This window comes from Phascolarctos cinereus, unplaced genomic scaffold, assembly GCF_003287225.1.
Source record: "Phascolarctos cinereus isolate Bilbo 61053 unplaced genomic scaffold, phaCin_HiC Scaffold_2;HRSCAF=192, whole genome shotgun sequence".
NCBI classification, from domain to species: Eukaryota; Metazoa; Chordata; class Mammalia; order Diprotodontia; family Phascolarctidae; genus Phascolarctos; species Phascolarctos cinereus.
In genome coordinates, this window is record NW_027555625.1 from 281,122,190 (window position 1) to 281,130,373 (window position 8,184).

Genomic DNA, 8,184 nt, shown 5'->3' on the forward strand with positions numbered 1-8,184 from the left:
GAAGAAAATAACACCTTAAAAAAGCCTAACCCAAATGGCAAAAGAGGTCCAAAAAGCCAATGAGGAGAAGAATGCCCTAAAAAAAATTGGCCAAATGGAAAAGGAAGTCCAAAAGATTACTGAAGAAAATACTTCCTTAAAAATTAGAATAGAGCAATTGGAAGATAGTGACTTTATGAGAAATCAAGACACAGTAGAACAAATCCAAAAGAATGAAAAATTAGAAAACAATGTGAAATATCTCATTGGAAAAACAACTGACCTGGAAAATAGATCCAGGAGAGAGAATTTAAAAATTATTGGACTATCTGAAAGCCATGATCAAAAAAAGAGCCTAGACATCATCTTTCAAGAAATTATCAAGGAAAACTGCCCTGATATATTAGAACCAGAGGGCAAAATAGAAATTGAAAGAATCTACAGATCTCCTCCTGAAAGAGATTCCCAAAGGAAAACTCCTAGGAATATTGTAGCCAAATTCCAGAGTTCCCAGGTCAAGGAGAAAATTACAAGCTGCCAGAAGGAAACAGTTCAAGTACTGTGGAAACACAATCAGGATAACACAAGATTTAGCAGCTTCTACATTAAAGGACCAGGGCATGGAATATAATATTCAGAGGGCAAAGGAGATAGGATTACAACCAAGAATCACCTACCCAGCAAAACTCAGTATAATCCTTCAGGGGAAAAAATGGTTATTCAGTGAAATAGAGGACTTTCAAGCATTCTTGATGAAAAGACCAGAGCTGAATAGAAAATTTGAAAATACAGGACTCAAGTGGAACATGAAGAGGTAAACAGGAAAGAGAAATCATAAGAGACTTATTAAGATTGAACTGTTTACATTCCTGTATGGAAAGATGATATTTATAACTCATGAGACCTTTGTCACTATGAGGGTAGTTGGAGGAAAAAAATTATGTATATGTAGATAGATAGAGGGCACAGGGTGAGTTGAAGATTAAGGCGTCGTATCTGGAGAATAAAGTTAAGGGATGAGAGAGGATTATACTCAGAGAAGAAAGGGAGAGATAGAATGGGGTAAATTATCTCACAAAAAAAAAAACCCAGAAAAGAAAAGTCTCTTGCAGTGGAGGGGAAATGGGGGAAGGTGAGAGGGAATGAGTCTTATTCTCATAGGATTTGGCTTAAGGAGGGAATAACATACACATTCAATTGGGTATGGAAATCTGTCTTACCCTACAGGAAAATAGGGGGAGAAGGGGACAAGAGAGCAGGGGGATGATAGAGAGGAGGGCAGATTGGGAAAGCGAGTAATCAGAAGTAAATACTTCTGAGGAGGGGCAGGGTCAAAAGAAAGAATAGAATAAATGGGAGGGCAGGATAGGATTAAGGGAAATAGAGTTAGTTTTTCACAACATGTCTACTATGGATGTGTTTTGCATAACTGCACATGTATAACCTATATTGAGTTGCTTGCCTTTTCAATGATGGTGGGTGGGGAGGGAGGAAGAGGGAAAATTTGAAACCTAAAGTTTTAAAAATATATGTTTGAAAAAATGTTTTCACGTGCTACTGGGAAGTAAGAAATACAGGAAATGGGGTACAGAAATCTATCCTGCCCTATAGGAAAATAGAAGGGGAAGGGGATAAGAGAAGGGGAGAGAGATAGAAGAAAGGACAGATTAGGGGAAGGGATATTCGGAATGCATGCCATCTTGGGGTGGGGGGAGGGGGGAGATGGGGTGAAAATTTGGAATTCAAAAATTGTTGGGAGTGAATGTTGAAAACTAAAAACAAATAAATTTATATTAAAAAAAAGAAAAATAAAGAAAAATAAAATAAAATAAAAATGGGCCCCAACTTTGCTTGAGACATTTATAGTCTTCCAGAGAAGTATTACTACTTTGGACTTGGGAGAAGCCTGAGAGGAGATACCTGGGGAATCACCTGAGATTTCTAGCATCCAATAATTGTCACACACATACTTTGGGCAGTCACACCTACCCCAGGGAAACATGCAGAACTCCAAACTTACTAACCTAGGGCTGAGCTCCTCTGCTAAGGAAAAGCACTCAATATTGTTAGAGAAGCAACACCTTTCCTTGGGCCTACACAATTCACATATTTCTCAGTACCAACGGAAGGTAACTTCAGGCTTACTCTTCCACACTGTGGTTTTGTTCCTTGCTGACCTTTGTCTCTAGCTTTGCTTTTGCCTAGAAACTCTTACGTTGCCTCTCAGACTTACTACCAAAGGCTTGGTTGGGGAATTCCTTCATTATTCCCCAACTGAGACTCATATTCCTCCAGCTCCTCCTGCCTCGGCCCGGGGCCTCCCTATTGCTCCGCCGCTGTCTGTCTGTTGTCTTCTCTGGGGCCACATGGTTCACTAGAACAAACGGTTCCCTGGAAGAACTGTATACATATGTCTTTTCTCAGAGGAGCCAAAGTTGGGTGTCCGTGTTGTGGCTCTCCTCTTTATCCTTTTAACTTTTTAGTTCACTTAGTCTGTGTTCCTATATCTGTCTGTCCTTCCTGCTCAGCTTTTTATTTTACTAATTTTTTTGAGGCAATTGGGGTTAAGTGACTTGCCTAGGGTCACACAGCCAGTAACTGCCTGAGGTTAGATTTGAACTCAAGTCCTCCTAACTTCAGGGTTGGTGCTCTATCTATTGCACCACCCAGCCCTCCCTAACCTGCTCATTTTTTAAAAGAATAAATCCAGTGGTACTGCCCAAGCAAATGAACTGACATGACTCAATCCTCAGCATGGTGTTAAAGGGGCAAGGGAAGTGCACAAGGCTGAGTGAGTTCATGTGCTTGCAAAGGGCTCACTTTGGAAAAGGACTTTAAATGAGTAGAGGAGATACAAGAGGGATTCAGAAGGGCCTGATCAGATTCCTCCTGAGGAAACCTTCTACAGGTGCCCAATCAGCGATTTCTGATAAACTGATCTATAGCCTCAGGTAGTGAAAAGGGCACTAACCTTGGTTTTGGCTCCAAATCCACCCTGGGCTTGCTATGTGATCTTGGCCAAGTGCCTCAGGTTCTCTGGGCTTCAGTTTCCATGTGCAAAGTGAGGAAGTTGGATTACACGGTCTTCAAGACCCCTCTCAGCTTTGACAGTCTAGGATTCCACATGTTTGATGAAGATACTCTCACCTAAACAAAGCCTCAGGCTCTCTGCAAGGAACTGCAGCACGTTTCTCTGCTATGATTTGTGTCCCTTTAGGGAAACAGCTCTGTCTACACACAGCATGGTAGAGTCAAGAATACTCGATTTAAAGTCAGATAATCTGGGCTTGACTCTAATGTGGAAATGCTGCTGCTTTCCACCTGCATGACCTTGACCAAGTATTTTCATCTCCTTGAATCTTGGCTCTCAGCTTCACTACTAACTGGCTAAGTGATCTTCTACAGAAAGTAGCCTCAGTTTCCTCATCTATAAAGTGAGATGTTGGGTTTGACCACCTCTAAGGTCCCTTCTTGCTCCAGACCCCATAACACATCCCTGTCTCTGTTCCTTCCCTGGCCCAACTGTTCACAAAAAGGATTATCCCAGCTTCTTAAAGGAAAATAACAAGGACATTAAAGAAAGGGGAGGAGGAAGGACTTCTTTCTTTCCTCTTTCCCCCCTCAACTTTTGCCTAATCTCCTAAAGTTGGGCTGAACAGAGCAGAGAGGTTTGCGGAGAGAGCAGGCTCCAGCTGAGCTCGTCCCTTAGCAATGCACACCTCCTTGTTGGACATTCATTATCAGGCCTCATGTTTGCCTTTTATCTACAAGTCCTCTTCAGTGTTCAGCCTAAACTACACGGACACCTTGGGGACCGACATTTCCTCATTCATGCCTTACCTTAAACAGCATATGCTCACACATCAAAGGCGAGAAGCTGCCTTTGATGTTACAAAATGAAAAACGCCTCCTGATTTGCCAAGACCCGGGGAACTTCCAGTTTTCTCTATTTCCCTTAAAGGGAAAACACACAGGCACATGCCAGAGCTCAGCCCACAGAGGTGGGAATGTCTCTGCCATGTTTACCAAAGAGAGGGGAGTGTTTTCTTGCTCAGAAAGCTTAAACAGAAAGCCTATGATGTCCTCTCCCCACCCTCTGGACCACCAGCACTGAAGACGGTTTATCTTTTTTGGCAGAAGCAGGATAGGAGGCCAAACCACAGTCTCCCCACCCTCCAAAGCCCAACTCAAGTGGGCACTTGGATCATAGAATTTAGAACTTGAAAGAATGATCTAGTCCAACTTTCCTCCCTCCCCATTTTACAGAAGAAATAGCTACAGAGAAATGAACTGAGTAGTCCAAGGTCCCATAGGTAGCAAGTAACAATCAAAAAAGCATTTATTAAGCACCTACTATATGCCAGGTACTGTGCTAAGCACTGGGGACACAAGGAAAGGTAAACATAGTTCCTGCTTTCAAGGAATTTGCAATCTAATGGGTGGAGATAACTATGTACAAACAAGATATATGCAGAAAAAATTATATATATGTGTACAGAATAAAGTGTGGATAATCAAGAGAGGAAAGGCACTAGCATTAAGGGGGATGGGAAAGGTTTCCTCTAGAAAATGGAATTGTCACTGGAACTTGAAGGAAGCTGGGGAAGCCAGAAAGTGGAGATGAGGAGGGAGGGTATTAGAGGAATAGGGGACAGCCAGTGAAAATACCCGAAGTTGGGAGATGGAGTATCTTGTGTGAGGAACAGCAAGGCCAGATCATTGGGTCTCAGAGTATGTAGAGAGCAAGGTGTAAGAACATGAGAAAGGTAGCAGGGGCAAGCGGTGAAAGGATGTGAATGCCAGAGTAACAGCCGTGATAAGGACCTCCCCCCACTCCTTTATGAAGCCGTCTTAGCTCACCATTGATTTCCCCAGTCTCTGAGCTCCTACAACTCTCACAGACTGTGTCCTGAAGTGCTTGCTTAGAAGGTATCTAATACTGCAGTTCTTTCACATACATGACAGGAAACAAGTCTTATTCATTTGTGTCATTCCTTATGATACCTTGCATATACTAGTTGCTCAGCAAAGGTTGGTTAATGATAAGAATAGTCCACATTTCCATAGAACTTAGCTTATAAAGCACTTTTCACTCAATGACCCTGCAAAGTAAAGCATAATGGGCCAAATATTATTATCCCCACTTTATAGATCAAACGGCTGAGACCCAGAGGAGCTAAATCTAGAGAGTGATAAGACCAGAGCTCGAACTCAGGTCTTCTGACTCCAAGACCAAAGTTCAAAAGAGCACAACAAAGTTGCCCTTTAAATTTGTTGAATTCATCTTGTCTTCCTAACAGTCCATAAGCTCATCAGGGGCAAAGCCTGTGCCACACTTGTTTCCTCCACAATACAGCTATCACTGTGTTGTGTGTCCATCAAGGGCCAGGACTGACATCTATTGTCTCTCTCCACCCCCTTCCCACCACATACGCGTGCAGCACATGCACGCATGCGTGCACACACACACACACACACACACACACACACACACACACACACACATATGCTCACACAACTTCTTTAGGATGGTCCTATGACCCTACTCCACACTGGATGTAGCCTGTATAGGGTGAGGTGCATGCACATGGAACTGAAAGAGAACATGATATGATAGAGTAAAGTAAAGGTTGAAACTAAATGTCATCAAGCATTAAGGCTATGCAGTACAGGTTGTTGTAACAGCCTGCTGGTAGATCTGCCTGTCTCAAGTCTCTCCCTATTCTACTCCATCCTCCATTCAGCCATTAAAATGATTTTCCAAGAGCACAGGTCCAATCATGTCACCTTCCCATTCAGTAAACTCCAGGGACTCTTTATTGCCTCCAGGATCAAATACAAAATGCTGTGCTTAACATTCAGAGTCCTTACCTACCTTTCTCACACCTTGCTTCCCAACATGTACTCTTTGATTCAGTGACAGTGGCCTCCTGGCTGTTCCATGACTGAGAAGACACTCCATCTCTTGGCTTCAGGAATTTTCTCTGGTTGTTCCCCATGCCTGGAATGTTTTCCCTCTTCCACTCTGCTTACTATCTTCCCTGGCTTCCTTTAAGTCCACACTAAACTCTGATCTTTTACTAGAAGCCTTTCTCATCTCCTCTGAATTCTAGTGCCTTCCCTATGTTATTTCCTACTTATCCTCTATATAGCTTGCTTTGTCTTTATTTGTTTTGCATGTTGCTCCCCACCCCCATTACATTTTAAGTTCTCTGAGGGCAGGGACTGTCTTTTCTGTCTTTTTGTATCCTCAGTGATTAGTACACTCTCTGGCACATAGTAAACACTTAATAAATGTTTATTGACATGATATAAGAAATGATGAGCTGGTTGATTTTAGAAAAACATGGAAAGATTTGCATGAAATAATGAAGAATAAAATGAGCAGAACCAAGAAAACTTTGTATACAGTAACAGAACAACTGTGAATGACTAAGTTATTCTGAGTATTATAAATACTCAAATCAACTGCAAAGGACCTATGAAGGAAGACGCTATCCACTTCCAGAGGAAGAACTGAAAAACAGAATTATGTATAATATGGTTTTATATACAAATATCTAGATCTAAATATTTAAATCTACATATCTCTGTGTCAAATAGTGGCCTTCTCTAGTGTGGGGTGGGGAGGGACACAGTTTGGAACTCAAAATGTAACCCAAAAAAATTAAATCAAATTAAAAATGAATAAATATTTACTGGTTGATTAATTAATTAAGGGCTATGAGTAGTCAGAAAGGTGGGAAATCATAGATCTAGTCTCTGCTCTCTGAGGACAGAGCCCTGCATTGGGAGTCAGAAGACATAGATCACAGATTATAGGATTTAGAGTTAAAATGAATCTTTGAAATCATCTAGGCTAACTCCCTCACCACCACCTCATTTTGCAGACAGAAAAATGAGGTCCAGAGACAAGGAATGATTGGCCAAGATCACACATAATAACAGAGCCAGCACTGGAATTCAGGTGTTCTGACTCTAAATTCAGAGCTCTTTCCAGAAAGTGTCAGAAAATAAATGAGGGATTCAAAATTTAACTCCAGAAAAAAGTGTATATGATCAAGGGCCCATTTTAATTTCTTTCTCTTTCTCTTTTTTTCTCTCTTCCTCTTCCTCCTTCTTCTATCTATCCCTCTCTGTCTGTCTTCCTTTCTTTGTCTCCTATTTCTCTCTCTCTTTCTCTCTCTCTCCCTACCTGCTTTCCTCCCCTCCTCCATCCCCCTACCCATCTTGCCTCTGCCTCTAACTCATGGGCTGACCTTGGGATTGCCTTTTCCATCTCTGAACCTCAGTTTCTTTATCTGTCACATAAGGATAATCATATCTGGCCTGCCAACTTCACAGGGCTGTTGTGAGGATCAAATGAGAAAATGCTTAGGGAAGTAAAAAGCTCTTATGCAAATGTCAGGGATTATGATTATTATGATGAGATGGCACCAGCTGGCTCTGGTGCACTGCTGGCAGCCTGGGGCCAGCTCCCCTCCCCCCCAACCTCTTCTTCCTCTGCCCCCTGAGGAGAGTTCCAGGGCACCACCTGACTGTCACCGCCACCCAGGGGCCAGCAAACTAGCCCTGGCCCTTGATAATTCCAGTCAGAGGAATAACAGGTTCCCCCCCCTCCCCCGGGGCTGAGGCCTTTGATCTGCCCAGCCTCACACTGGACTGATTTACCAACAGAGAATGGATGCCTCCAGCTAGGACCAGAACATCCACCTAGGAGGGGCAGCTTCCTGCCTATCCTTAAAGGGACACCATGGAGGCCAGCCCACAGGAGGGAGGGGAAGACTTTCCAGATGTTTAAGTGCTCCTGGGCCCGCCTGAGCCAGACCAGGGGCTCACGAATGCCCTCCTCCCTGCTGTAGAGTGCAAAAATCACAGAAATTTTTGAGTTAGGAAAGAACTTGGAGATCACCTAATCCAGTGATTCTGAAACTATTTTTGTTCATGATACAGCATTCTTTGCCATGGAAAGTCATACTGGACTGAATATTTAAATTGGTAACCCTCAGAGAGACTTGTGAGTACAAAGTTTCCTTTATTTTTTAAATTCTTTTATTTTTTATTTATTTATTTATTTTTAGTTTTCAGCGTTCACTTTCATAAGATTTTTAATTTTACTTTTCCCCCCCTCCCCTTCCCCCTCCCAAAAATGGCATGCAATCTGATACAGCTACAATCATATTAAACATATTTCCACATTAGTTA